The sequence below is a fragment of the Chiroxiphia lanceolata genome, chromosome 21 (genome assembly GCF_009829145.1).
Source record: "Chiroxiphia lanceolata isolate bChiLan1 chromosome 21, bChiLan1.pri, whole genome shotgun sequence".
NCBI classification, from domain to species: domain Eukaryota; kingdom Metazoa; phylum Chordata; class Aves; order Passeriformes; family Pipridae; genus Chiroxiphia; species Chiroxiphia lanceolata.
Window position 1 is genome coordinate 10483059 of NC_045657.1, and position 14731 is coordinate 10497789.

The 14731-nt window shown below is 45.8% G+C and overlaps 1 long non-coding RNA gene and 1 other non-coding gene across 2 annotated transcripts; both read right to left on the reverse strand.

Moving 5' to 3' along the window:
* Window positions 1–5254: 5254 nt before the first annotated feature.
* Window positions 5255–9190, reverse strand: LOC116797160. The gene is made up of 4 exons (XR_004360581.1): window positions 9007–9190; window positions 8486–8489; window positions 6020–6022; window positions 5255–5264 (listed from the first exon to the last, which is right to left on the reverse strand). It is a non-coding gene; the product is annotated as an uncharacterized LOC116797160 (long non-coding RNA).
* Window positions 9191–12740: 3550 nt separating this feature from the next.
* On the reverse strand, window positions 12741–12813 carry TRNAT-AGU. Its single transcript has one exon. It is a non-coding gene; the product is annotated as a tRNA-Thr (tRNA).
* Window positions 12814–14731: the final 1918 nt, after the last annotated feature.

Below are 14731 nucleotides of genomic sequence, written 5' to 3' on the forward strand. Positions count from 1 at the left end.
ACACAGGAAGGGAAAAAATCATTACAAACTTGCAAGAATCAAGGACCATCTTGCAGAATCTTTTTGTCATGAAACAAATTATAAAAGGCTATAAATAGGTGACCATTATTAGAACAAGGGAGCTCTCTAAGTAGGCTCCCTGCACAGGGAATGAACTGCTCCCTAACAGGCTGGGGGGGTGTGAGGCAACCAACAGGTAACTCACAAGCTCTCCAGGGGGAAGAAGAAAACAGGCCTAAAGTAATTTTCAGGAGCATTTGTAGAAACAAGTTACTTTAAAGACTGTTAACAATACACCTGGATACACACAAGTGTTCCCAACACAGGGCACTGCTGAACTTGGACAGGGTCACACCTGGAGCTGTTCAAGGCCTGGTTGGATGGGGCTTGGAGCAACCTGGGATGGTGGAAGGTGTCCCTGCCCATGGCAAGGGGTGGAATAAGATGGTCTTTAAGGTCCCTTCCAACCCAAACTAGTCTGGGATTCTGTGACTCCGGGATATCACCAATGGACAGAATGTAGGACAGGAGCTCTGGGTTCTTGGAGTCCAGCTGTGCTCTCCAGCTCCTCCATAACCTGCTCGTTTGTCACCTCTCATGGGGTTTCCTCCTCGTGTTGCTTGTGCTGCTTACAAAAATTACTCCTCTCATTTTTATATTTTTTTAACTTTTTTAATTTTTAAATTCCAGCCTCACATATTCATTCCTGCTCATCATGTAATTGAGTTTAAATAGTTCTTTCTCCTGCTGTTTGTTTACTCCTGTGGTATTTATAGGAGTTAGTCATGTCTACTTTTAGCCTTCCTGTGGTGAGACTAAACACAATAAACTCCCTCCATCTCCCCATCCGAGACAGAGCCACTGTTCCTCTGCTGTGTCCTCACAGACTCCCACCCCCATCCTAGAGCTGCCCTCCAGTTCCTAGTTGAATGGCAGGGTGCCCAGGTGAAAGTGGGTGTGGTTGGCTTTTTATAGTTTGGTTAAATTTGCAGTAACTACAACAATCCCGTGTTTTACTCCAGGTCTTTCATGGAGGAATGGCCCCCAGGGACGAGGATGTTTGCTGTGAAGGAACCTCATATTCCAGCTGCCCTGAGTGGGTCAGTGGTATCTCACTGAGTCCTGGAGGATTATAGTGCCAGTATTAAACCCTGAGGGACCTGCCATTAGGAAGGCAAGGTTTCCCAGCCTGCTCAATAGATTTGGAAGTTTTCAGGGTGAGCAGCACAGCCAGTAAGAGACTGGGAACTTGGTGTTTCCACAAACAGGGTGTTGTGCAAACCCCACTGAACGCTAAAGAAGAGCCTTGAGAACCTGCCCCATCATTCTGTGGCTTTGAGCCATGTTGCCAGTGCTATCACCTGTCCATGTAACTGCTGGGTTGGGGTTTTCTCTTGGAATCAGGGTGTGATTCCTCCCAAACATCCATGCAGGTATTAGGGATATGCTGATATTGGCCAGGAGCTTTTGATTCTGAGCTTCTTGGCCTGACTCCAGCTTGGAGGTGACCTTTGCCTGCTACCAGGGCTCTGTGCTTGCAAGAGGCTCACATATTCCAAAGAAATGGGCAGTCAGTGACAGGGCATCAAGATTTGCAGGCCTTCTGGGAAGATGCCATATCAGCCTGCAGTGCTGGCACACCTGGGGAGCACCAAGACGGCATTCCATCAGCTTTGGGTGCAGTGTCTTTGCTTTCAGCCTTTCTGGGCAGCCAGAAGGTCTCACTGAAGCTGTTGCATTGCTGGATTTTATAGAAAGCTCTTCTCAAGCCTTGTGGTTCAGGAGAAGCAGGTGGTGATTGCACTGGCTCCGGGAGATCTCAGAGCCACAGAAACATTAGGATTGGAAGAGACCTCCAAGATCAAGTCCAGCCCTTAACCAAACACCCTGTGCCCACAAAACCATGTCACGAAGTGCCATGTCATGAAGTGCCACGTTCTTTGAACATTTCCAGGGATGGTGACTCCACCACTTCCCTGAGGAACTTGTTCCAGTGCTTAAAATGCAGGGAGATGACAAACTCCCTGGGAAAAATTTGCACCAGGGCAGTGAAGAATCATTGTGGCTGTGGGTGGATGACACACAGGCTGTGCACAGATCTCCCTGTGCCTGGCAGAGCTTTAACTGCAGATTATCTCTGTCCTCCAGTGAGGAGGGAATCTGGGAATCTTGTCTTCTCTGCATTTGAAAGAGATCCCTTGGCCCATGACCACTGCAAAGTGGGGATGAACCTGTGAGCACTTCTCATTCTCTCTTTTTTTATTAGTTTTCACTAGCTGTTTGGTGTGAATCATTTTCCCCTGTATTTTGGTTTGATTTTCCCCCAAAGGTCACTTTGTCTTACCCAGAGGTGTCAGTAGAAGGACTGGGAGAGCAGCAGGGGGTTTCCTCCCACCTAAACATCCAGTGTGGCTGAGCAAGTGCCCTTGGCACAGTTTATGGATTTTAGGGATTTTTCTGGCTGTGGGTGTGGAGTTCAGGTCTGTAGGGAAGTGGGGGTTGAACGAGGGACAGCTCTTGGTGCAAGAGGAAACTGCAGTGGGAAGGTGATTGTGAGAAATAGAAACCCAATCGGGCAATTTCCAATCAGAATTTATTATATGATAAAAGCAAAATCAGCGCTGGGTGATCAGGGAAGGGGTTCAACAACTCCCAACGCCTGTCACACCCAAAGAAGACAGTTGTTCTACATTTATTTCCAGCTACTACATGAATATTCATTATACATAAGTATAAACATTATACATTGTTAGGTACATGAGTATAAACATTATTTCTTAACAAGAATGTTATCTATAAGCATAATATTGTTAAATCAGACATTCAGCAGATGTTTGCTTGTTATCTATAAATTTTAAGAAAGGTGCTATTATCTAGCTAACTAAACAAAATTCTCTCACTATAAATCCTACACAAGGTAAAAGGGAGGTAACTTGTTTTACCTCTTTGTAGGGGCCCAATTAAGTTTTACAATTTGTTTTTCTTTTCTCTCTCCAGGTCATATTGACTTTACACTGTTTTCTCTTAATTAGCTCGAATCATTTTCTCAGTTTCTCACAATCCCTCCTCTCTTTCTATAAAATTATTGATTCGAGTTTTTTGCTCTAATCTGGACAATATTAATTTGACATTTTCTTCATCTTGGGAAGGTGGAGTTCTGGTGACTAACAGTACCTTGGCACTTTGAGCCGTCTTTGGATCTGTCGGCATTGTTGATATTTGCATTCTTTGTACTACAGAAACTATCAATCTAATGAAACAAGGGATTAAACATGGTAAAAATAGTATACTGGCCAACGCGCATAATAGAAAGAATCCTACTTTCTTCCACCAAGCTGTTCCTAACAAGTTATCCCACCACTGGCTGTCGAGCATAGAGTTCCATTTTTGTACAGGTACATGAGTCAGTTTTCTGATATCCTTTGCAATATCCATAACTGCCTGTCTATTATCATCAATTTGTAGACAACAATCTGAAGTGTTGAATTTACCACACACACCCCCTTCCTTGGCTAGCAGATAATGTAAGGCAAGCCGATTCTGATACACAGCTGCTCGAGTTTTTGATTGCTGACTTGTGATTAGATCCAGAGTTTGAATTGTCTTACTGGCTACTATTTCCATGACTGCTTGAAGGCGGATAATTCTATTTAGTATGTACATGGGGGTTCGATAACCCCAGGTCCCATCTTGGGCCCAAGTAGCTGGTCCGTAAGTAGCAATGATTCGTTCAGGAGGCCATTCATCATCGTACCACTTTTGGGTTCCTCCAATGTCATCCCTTTTTTCTCGGCGTATGGTTCCATAATCATCATACAAAGGTACACCTAAACTCATACCTTTTTTGGGGGGCAGTAAAAAGAACCCCGGTTGGATTATACCTAGTGTACAGACTCCTCTCCAGTCTTTAGGGAGCTGTGTATATGCTCGCTTTCCACATATCCAGAATAATCCTTCCGGAGCTACCCATTCTAAATCGGTACTACCTGCTTGGTCCCAATATGTTTTTAATTCTCTCATGCTCTTCAAAAGGTTTTTTTTTAAATTTGTTTCATTACACCACCAGCTTTGAGCTTCATCATGCCAGGTACAGTCTGCAGTCATATTGTTAGTCCAATACCCTAATGGTTCTTTTGGACACCAGTATTCTCCTGTGGTATTGATTATTTTCACTGATAGGCATGGGGACTCTCCTACTTTGGTTTTATATATTTCCCTACCTCTCCGTTCAATGCATTCTTGCCCAACCACATCAGAAATTAAAATCCAACCTTGGGGCCTAGATTCTGATGCTTTCTGGGAGTGATTCCATTTTAAAATTTCCCATGGGGTGAGACCAGTACCTTTCCAGGGCCACTCTTCTGTCATCAAAGGTCCACTACAAATCCAGCACTTGGATAAATTTAAGGTTTGAATAATATGTTCCATTAGATCAATATATAGGTTAGTTCCATAACCCGGGAGTTGCCAATCTTCTCCTAGTTTGTCTTTCAATTTCTGGTATAAGTCACCTGTGTTGGAAGGCTTTCCCTGTGTTCTTTCTTTTAATGTAGTTTGCACCCTCTTTTTTATTATTTCCTCCCTTTTCAAGTCCTGCATTCCACCACCGTCAGAAATGTCCCAATGGCCTTCTTGAGTGAAACAAATCCATTCCTCTCCCTTAGGACAACTAAGTCCCAGCCTGGTTCCCCCTTTTCCTAAATTTTGTGCTACCCATAGTTGCCGAGAACCCGTGTTGCAAGTGTTCAGTTGTCTATAGTCATAGCAGACTTTGTTGACAAATGAGTGATAGCTTAAGCTTTGAATCATACGGCCTTTATATCGTGTAGTTTAGTAGCATTTTGTACACTTGTCAGACAGGACGTGAGCCCAAAAGCAGCAGAGTATCCAAAAGGGTCCAGCATAACTTAAGCCTCCACGGCCCATGCCCGAACGGGGTTGCATCCCGTGGCTGGCTGTCAGTGGCAGGTTCAGAGGTTAACCTGGTCTTGCCCCTTTTAGGTTTTCTAATTTAATTAAGGCCCAGTTTTTCGTTTCCAGGTGAAGGTTCACTTTATCTCACAACAACGGATTCTGTCAACAGAATTATTATTCCCACTAATTAATCAATATATAAATTGTTAGCCATTGTGACATTCTTTACATGGGGTCTATAAAGTTAAAGTCATCCAGCGGGCAGTCAATTTGGGCTGTTTCTCCAGAAAATTTCATCATACTGTACCTTAATGCTGCATACCAGTCAGTTTCAAATATTTCCCAATTTACTGGTAATAACAATTCCCACCCACAAAACAGCTTATTTATCTGTACTGACTCTAATTGGGGTGGATCTCCCTGCGTGTCACGACACTCAGGGCAATGTATATGTCTTCTTTTTCAAGGTCACAAGCTAACACAAGGATGGGGTTAACTAAGCGATTAGTAAAATATGCACCTGACCCCCCACTCTGCCAGGGGATGGCTCCTTCTTTCCAGGAAACAAACCGCTGTCTCCTAAGAATTTGTCCTGGGACTAACTGAAACCAAGATCTTTGGCTAGGTTTTATACAGAAACTTTCAGGAAATACCTCTCGGGCCTTTAAGTCTCTTTGTTCTGGGGATAACTCATTCCAGCCTTCGATATGTCTTCTCCATTCAGGTGATGAATTCATAAAGGTCTTTTTTGGAGTTTAAGTCGTAGGTCCCCAGGCGTTGATGACACAGTCCACTCTTTCAGGGGTGGTGAAGCAACAGGTCCTTTCACTCTGGTCGTGTGTGCTCACCCTCGTTCTGCTGTATGCACTGCGGTCTCTGTCGTGAGCAGTACCTGGAAGGGATCTTCCCAAAATGGGGTTAAAGAAGTTTCTTTCCATCTCTTTATTAGGACCCAATCCCCAGGGTTTATTTTATGTATCTTGAAATCTAATGGTGCTGTTTTTCATTTGCAGTTGAGACATTTGTCTACTTCTGCATAAAAGTTGTTCTCATGACTTCTCAGCTTGAATTTTAGTGGTACAGCTTCAGGTCTGGTTGCTGGAACAAACTGTCTGTGAACAGCTAACTTCTGACACATTGTTAGTCTATATTTAAGACAAATCAGTATTCCCCCCTTACTGAGTTAGGGTAGAAATGTTCTTTCACAGGTTGTGAGCCTGTGGCAGTTTTAAAAGACAGAGGATGCAAGGGTTAGTAGGTAGTTTCTTTTCCCTTAGACTTAGCTCCCACAGTTTTCAAAGCATCACCTTATCATCTTATGGCATATTTTGCACCGGCGGGTTTTAGTTTTTGTGTTCGCCGGGAATTTACACTGATTTTGTTTTCCCCTCCCCCCTTTCGGCCTGATGGGAGGGCACGGATTATGCAGGTTTGGGGGGGCTGGAGTGGAAGTAACAACTCCGTCTTCGCCCCCAGTGGCGCAGCCAGAGGGTCCTGTGTTAGGTTGGGCTGGGACTCCAGCCACAGACACCATTCTAGGCTCTCTTGCAGCCTCTGCACCCCAGCCGATCTCTTGCTCGCAGCCGCTAAGGTGTTATGAGTTGCTCCGCTCGTGCTGGCCACAGCCAGGAAATAATTTGCCTTTGCCCCCGCTGCGGCCCCCGCTCTGTCTGCAAAGGCGGCAGCAGCTCCTGTATCAAACCCAGATTTTGCCTGTCCCGCAGTTGGACCCATTCTTTCTGTGCGCGTGGTTAACGCTGCCCCGGCACTCGCATCTGCCGTCTCTGCCTGGACCACACTAGCAGGAACTAAAACTTCTTCACTAGTCAGAGCAACAACTAGGACTAGCTTTTCCTGTCTCCGCTTTATTGTGCTCGCCACAGTTTTAAACTTCGGGATCGCTCTCTGCTCTAATTTCGCTTTCTCTGTCCCCGGATCTTTCCCTGTCACACGCATTCTCACTGTATCACACACAGGTAACACTTTTTTCTTCACGGCGCCAGCCAGTTCCGTCGCCGTGGTAACGGCCATTCCAGAAGCCTCCCCTGCTCTCTGAGCCGGGAGTTCCGTTGCCGCGGCAATGGCTGTTCCTATAAGCGCCTTTCCGCCCACCGTACTAGCTTTCTGCTCTCTGTTCTGATATACTGCCCAAGCTATCTCTAATAATTTCCTCTTTATATCGTTTGTGGGCTGTCCCACAAACAGGTATACCAGGTGTCTCTTTCCCAAGTCTGATTCTAAATCAATATCAATATATTTTCTAACAACATCTTTCAATCTGTTCGAAAAGTCTGGGCAACTCATTTGCTTTTTGCCTGGTTTCACACATTTTGACCCAACTCATTTCTCTTGTCTTTGTTTCTACAACAGCACAGTCCGCCGTAAACTTTAGGGTCTGTCTTGCACTCGGGGCATGCAACTCCGTTCTTACAACTCTCGTATTGCTATCGCCACCGATTAAATCGACTGCCTGAGCACCCATCTGTGGTGCTGGGCTACTCGCTCTCACAAACACCTCTACATTTGGGGCCGTCACCCCCCCTGGGGCCGACGCCTTCGCTTCACTGTCACTGTCTAGATCAGCGACTCCTACGCCTTCTGCGTTTGCACTGGCCAATTCTGGCGGTGCTTTCGCTGTGACTTCTAAAATTTCTCTTGTTTCTACAACAGATGCCGCATCTATAATAACTTTCTCTGATGTTACTACATCAAAAGCAATCTTTCTAAAAGCTGAATTTTCAGCCTTCACTACTCCGTTACCGATACAACTATCAATTTCAGCTGTTACTTGTTCCTCTACTCCCGAGCTCACTTCTGCTGTTGCTATGACAACTTTATCTGCCCCGGCAAAGCTACTAGCTGCTGCAGAGCTACAGACTGCTTCCCCGCTCACTGGAACAGGCAGGGCAGCTTCCGCAACCATTGCCCCTGTGGGGCCAGAAGTTTCTCCTGCTATTACTCCTGTTGCAACTAAACTAGATGTTATCTCTGGGCTAGCCAGCTCCGCCGCATCTGCATAACTCTCGCTCTGCTCTGCCGCGCTGCAAGCAGCTTAAACAAAAGCTGATTTCCCCTGCACCTCTGTGCGTACTCCAGCCAAAACGACAGGACTTGCTCCCGCTGGACCCGAGCTAACTTCTCCAGAGGCCTTAATTTGCCTAATCCCTCCCGGTGCAGCCATATCCACACCAGGGGGTCCGCCAATGGCTCCTGCCGGCTCCGCAGGAGCCGGTCCCGGGGCCGCTCCTCCTGCAGCTCCCGGGCTATTTTCTCTCCCATCCGGTGATATTAACACATTTACATCACCATTCTCCATGTTTTTAAATAAAACTCGTGAGACGGGGGTAGTTTTAACTCGATCTTTTCCCTCTTTTTCTAATTCTACTTCTGATCTTTCTGCCCTTTCTGAGCTCTCGTTTCTCTTATCTTCCACCCCCAATCCAGGGCGTGTTAATAGGAATAAAAACAACTCTGCGTATCAAATTTCCCACCACCTCTGTTCTACATGTAAAAGCGAGATTAATTGAAACACTGCGTTCAGTTCAAACGGTCCAAATTCTGGCCATGCTACTCCTCTCATTTGTCCAAACAACGGCCAGGTATTTATAGACAGCCTACACAGTTCTTCCTTCTTTAAAGTTGTTTCAGAACCAGTTAAAGTCTTCCAATGTTTTAAAACCAGACTTAGGGGGGATTCTTCAGGGATCTTAAATTTTGAATCCACACAACCCATGCTTGCAAAACAAAAACAAACCACTGTCACACAACTGAGATTCGAATTTGTTACCTTGGGGTTACGACGCTGTTAACGTAACCTCTCAGCTATTTACCGAGTCACACTGACTCCAGAACCCCACCGGCTCTTCCACAGTGTCAGAGCACCGGAGGGCGTCCCCTCCAAACCAAACAGCCCTAGGCTGACTGGTTCTGACCTGGGATGGCGAACTACCCGTTCGCCTCCTGAAAAGTGACTTTCCGACTATTCCGAGGGCCCAAGTCTTTTAAGCAAACTTTTCAGGAACCCGTGTTCCCTATCTCCCGGAACACAAAACACAAAACTTTCCCGCAGCTGCTAACTAACCCAATAGGTACCACCCCTAGAGGACTGTCTAAGGGTATATCCGGCAATGCCTGCTTGCTCCTTTCCTTCCTGGGGCAACTGAATTTACTAATTCCCTGCCCCATATTCCTGAGGTCCCTTCTAAAGTTTCCTACCTTCCCACCGATCCTCTGGGATCCCTTTTAGGATTTTTCACTGACTCAGCGGTCCTTCCTGAAAAACTCTCACCGACCCCAGAGGTCCCCTCATCAATTCTTCCGCTTCATCCCTTCACCCGCTGCTCTCCTCGCGGCGAGACAGAAACGAGGTTAGAAGGACTCCACTCTTGATTCACAGCTACGCTGCGTCTCATTCACTCATTCACTCCGACCTCTTTATCCGCCCCCCCGAAGTGATACTCACAGTCCGTTTTTCTCACTCGGGTCTTCGTGCACAAGAATTATGGGCTTTTTGCTGCAGCACTCCAGGAGCTTTTTAATTCCTTGCTTTTATCATATGCATGCGTTACCCTTGGCCCTTGTTGAAATATTAGGCCTGTGAATAGGCCGCTGAAAAACAGCGGGCGCGCTCCTATCTCAGGCGCTAAGTATCTCCCAGAACACAAAGGGTATCACGTCGGGCGAAGTCACCAAGTTTTGTGAGAAATAGAAACCCAATCGGGCAATTTCCAATCAGAATTTATTATATGATAAAAGCAAAATCAGCGCTGGGTGATCAGGGAAGGGGTTCAACAACTCCCAACGCCTGTCACACCCAAAGAAGACAGTTGTTCTACATTTATTTCCAGCTACTACATGAATATTCATTATACATAAGTATAAACATTATACATTGTTAGGTACATGAGTATAAACATTATTTCTTAACAAGAATGTTATCTATAAGCATAATATTGTTAAATCAGACATTCAGCAGATGTTTGCTTGTTATCTATAAATTTTAAGAAAGGTGCTATTATCTAGCTAACTAAACAAAATTCTCTCACTATAAATCCTACACAAGGTAAAAGGGAGGTAACTTGTTTTACCTCTTTGTAGGGGCCCAATTAAGTTTTACAATTTGTTTTTCTTTTCTCTCTCCAGGTCATATTGACTTTACACTGTTTTCTCTTAATTAGCTCGAATCATTTTCTCAGTTTCTCACAGTGATAGTGCAAACTGGAGCTGCCTTTGACAGCTGCATTCACTCTTTATCCAGGATGCAAAAAAACCATTTCAGATTTGTTTTTTAAAAAATATTGTTCAAACCACAATATCTTGTTTGGAATAATGGATTGAGCATGTTCATTATGGGACAACTGGAAAATAAATAACTTAAGGGGATTTTTCACCATACTGAATTCTGCAGTCCTACCAATTTTATCAGATATTTCTCCTCTGGGCTGAGGCTCAAGGCTGCCATTTGATCCTTGTGGATGTCAAATTTTAACATCAGTGCAAATTGTATTGCTAAGTCTAAAACCTCTTTAAACATGGGAACATTTTCACTGGCTCTTGCTCAAACTTTCCCTCCCTGGATTAAATTATTTATTTGAAGTTTCCCACATGACTTAAGAACTGGATTAGTTGAGGCCTTCGCTAGAACTGATCTGGAGGCAGAAATGCAGCTCTGAGAATGTGGTCCTTGGGTTCAGGGCATGACCACGGGCATCTCCATGGTCCAGCCTGCTGGGCCACAAAGTTCACTGTTGTTTATAATGAAATAAATGATTTCTCTGCCCAGCTTGATACAACCCTTGGAAGGAGACCCAGGAATGAAAAGCATGTCAGAGAAATGCACAGAGTCCAGGATGGTCTTTAAAAATAGAAATGGTTTCTGAAGTTTTCAGGAAAATATGAAAAAACAAGTTTTCATGGATAAACATGGATAAACCTTTAAATCTCCTAAACAGAGCAATAAAAGAATGCCTGGTTCTGGACTGGGGCAGGTCACAACGTTAAAGAGCAGGAGTTCTCCCTGAGCAAATCCATAAGGGGACCAGCCTTGTTACGGCTCTTGTGGTAGAGCTACACAACCTTCCCTGGATCTCTGGAAGCAGGTGGAGCATTTCCATCTCACAGGTCAACAGAAGGAACCCACCAGGACCCTCCAGTCCAGCTCCAGGCCTGGCACAGACACCCCAACAATCCCCCCCTGTCCCTGAAAGCCTTTTCCAAATGCTCCTGGAGCTCTGGCAGCCTTGGGGCCATGCCCACTGCCCTGGGGAGCAATGAAGATGAGGAGGTGACTTTCCTCCCTCCCACACTTACCAAGGCTATATATAAATATGGATATAAATCACTTTGCCCTCTTTGCCCCTCTTGTCAAGCTCTATTTTTGAAAAGCCCTGTTTTCAGCAGAGAAAAAGATGATGGGTGATGGATACAAAGGGATTTAGGGCCCAGGCCCACTGGAAAAATCATTTTGCACCATGTTTAAGAAGCATCATCAGTGTGCTTGGTGCTCTGCACTGCAGGAGGGTCACAGGGAGAGGAGCTTTTACATCAATATGAGGGATAGATTAAGAATTCAGCAAAACATATCCTGAGCATTTGTCGCTTTTTCAGGGAGATGAGAGACATTAAAGTTTCAAAGGATCATTTCCATCCCTCCTAGGCTCAGCTAAGCCAAAATCAGGAGCCTGATTGCAAAAGGGAACTTGAACCACAAAGATCTTTTTGGGTCTTGCTCAGCAGTTTCATATGAAAGCAAAATAAAAGATAAGCTGGAATGAGGGACAGGGTAAGGAGATGTAGAGCCACAACAGTCTAGAGACAAACTCACTTTTGGTAAAACACATCTGTCCATTTTCCAGTATCTTGGATTACAGCAACAATAACTTGTGCTGGTTTATTGGGTTGCAGATTATTGGGAACTCTGCTGACTCCTGTTTCTTTAGCCTTACTGTGACACACACAGAGGAAAGACAAGAAATTCCTGCAGGTCATTCCTCATGTGGAGAAAACACATCAGCCCATCAAAACTCACTCTTTTGGGACAACAGAGCTGTGAGGAAACAGGCTGAACAGAGGTGAACAAAGCACCAAGTCCCTCCTGGCACCAGTGCCCACCTCCACTAGACAAAATGTTTCAGGCTTTTGAGCCCTTTTCTAATTCAGAAACGACCTTTTACATCACTGGTTTGGATCACTTTGGTGGATTCAGTATAGGAAGTCTACTGGAAAATGAGCAGGAAAAAGGGAATTGTGCAAAGGCAGAGTAGGAAATCTCACAAATCTGGACTGCAATTCATGGAACTCAAGATGCAAAATCTGTTAATTCCTAGGTACTTTTTAATTCTTAAAAATGGTAACTTTCCAGCCCTCCAGCAGAGCTCTGTTGTTACTATTCCTGTTGAACAATGTTCCTGTTCCTCCACAAACCATATTTATGATATTTCCAGCCAGCTCTGCAATCACTGAGCTCTGGAGACATAATTTGATCATCCTGCTGATGTATGCAGAGATGAAGCAGTTCTGACTGGAAATACCTGGCAGCCATTTCAGATTTGTTCATCAATGAACTTCACAAAGCCTGCAGGGTTCACAGGGCTCTAAATCCCATTATTGGGTGTTTCCTATCTCCGATTGCTCTGCATTAAAAATGTTCCCAGGGTGCAAATCTGACCATTGCTATTTTCTCTGCTTCTCATTGCCTGTTATTTGGTGTAGGTGCTATGGGGTGTTTGTATTTCACATAGGTTGGGGTGGATGCTCCAAAAAATGATATTTCAGTAACATTTTGGAAATAAACACAAAGATCTTCGCAGGAGGGTTCAGGACCCACAAGGCTCCAGTGAGATTTGAACTCACGACCCCTGGTTTACTAGACCAGTGCTCTAACCCCTGAGCTATGGAGCCTCTGAAATTTGGGTGCTTTTGCCTTTACAAACATTTCATATAACAATTTTCTCTTAACTGCAGTGAAATGGAACCTGCACTGATGGAATGTGCTGCTCCAGGGATTTTCCATTCTCTTTCCAAGTTACACCAACAGAACCAGTGGAGTCACAAAACTACCAGGTCAACCCAAACCTGGATTTTCTCTCCTTCAGCTCATTCCTGTGAGGACATCCAGAGGGATGGCTCCTTTTTCCCTGGCCAAGTAGCTTGGGAAGTTTACAAACAAGAACCAGTGATCTCTGGCCTCTTCATGGTTGTTGCACTAATTTATCAAAGAAGGAAAGAAATACAGGCCACAAAGATTCTCCGAGGGCTAGAGCCTCTCTCATATGAGGAAAGGTTGAGAAAAATGGGATTATTCAGCCTGGAGAAGAGAAGGCTCCAGGGTGACCTAAATGTGGCCTTCCAGGACCTAAAGGGGCTCCAAGAGAGCTGGAGAGAGACTTGGGACAAGGGATGGAGGGACAGGACAAGGGGGAATGGCTTCCCACTGCCAGAGGGCAGAGTTAGATGGGATATTGGGAAGGAATTCTTCCCTGTGAGGGCAGGGAGGTCCTGGCACAGGTTGCCCAGAGAAGCTGAGGCTGCCCCATCCCTGGAAGTGTCCAGGGCCAAGTTGGACGGGTCTTGGAGCAACCTGTTCTAGTGGAAGGTGTCCCTGCCCACAACAGGGTGTGGAATGAGGTGAACTTTAGGATCCTTTTCAACCCAAATCAGTCTATTCCATTCCTTCCCATTGGGAATCAGCTGTGTATTTGGTTTTTCCTCTCAGCTCTTCACACATGTCAGTCTTTTCTCAAAAGTCCCTGCTCTGCTTTGGGCACCTTGGCTGATCTGGGAACTTTTGCATTTCAAAGCTACTCTTTGGTGTCTGAATTTCCAGGGTAATCTTTCCTGGAGCTTCAAAGGTAGTTAGAAAGGGGTATCATAAGAAACACTCCCAGCATTTTTTGTTTCCTCCCTTCTTAACACACCCATTAAACTTTAAGGGCCTGGGTGCCTCGGGTGCCATCAATAATTACTGCAGAGAGTGTATGTGATGGCACAGCTCTGTGCCTGTTTCCAGCCCCTGGACTTTGGGTGATATTTGGAAAGGCTCTGTCAGTCAGAGTGACCCAGGCACAGAGAGTCCTCACTGCAACTGCCTCATACACAGTGGCTGGATTTTGTTTCACTGGGAGGGTTCTGCTTTCTCCCCCTTTTCCTGATGCTCAGCCCAGCTTTTCCTGCTGGGCTCTAAAGCTTTCGGGATCCTTGCGTTGTGGAGAGGGACTACTGTGGTGGATGTGATCCATTCCTTTGGGCCACTCTGGCTGGAAGGTGCCTGTGGCACCTCCTGAGGCCTGTGGGGTCTGTCTGGTTTGGAGAGGGGATACAATGATGGACTTGGTCCTTTGCCCACCACATAGTCCTGGGCAACTGGCTCTGTGTGGCCCTGCTTGAGCAGGGGGTGTCCAGCTGACCTTCTCAGGTGCCTTCCAACCTCCTCCTGGATGTGATTCTGGGCCCTCTGTGCAGGCTGGGCTTGTTCCCCACAGGGCAGCCCCAGGCACAAACTCAGCCTGATGGCACCTACAAGCTGCTGCTTCTTTCTCCCTGCTCCAGCTCCAGCCTCTGCTGCGTGCTCAGGGCTGGGTTTCAGCAGCAGCAGAGGTGTCAGCAGTGATCACCAGGGTGTGGTTCATCACGTTCACATCCCACACTGACACGACCTTCCAGCTGGTGCCTGCATGGGGGGAAGGGGATAATCAGCGCCAAGGCTTTCATGGCTGTATTCCACAGTTTCTGCCTCCTGTCTCTATCCTCAGCATCCCACTGGGACACTTCCCACCCTCCGTGCCCTGGCACAGTCCTGCAGCATGGAGACGTTCTCCTG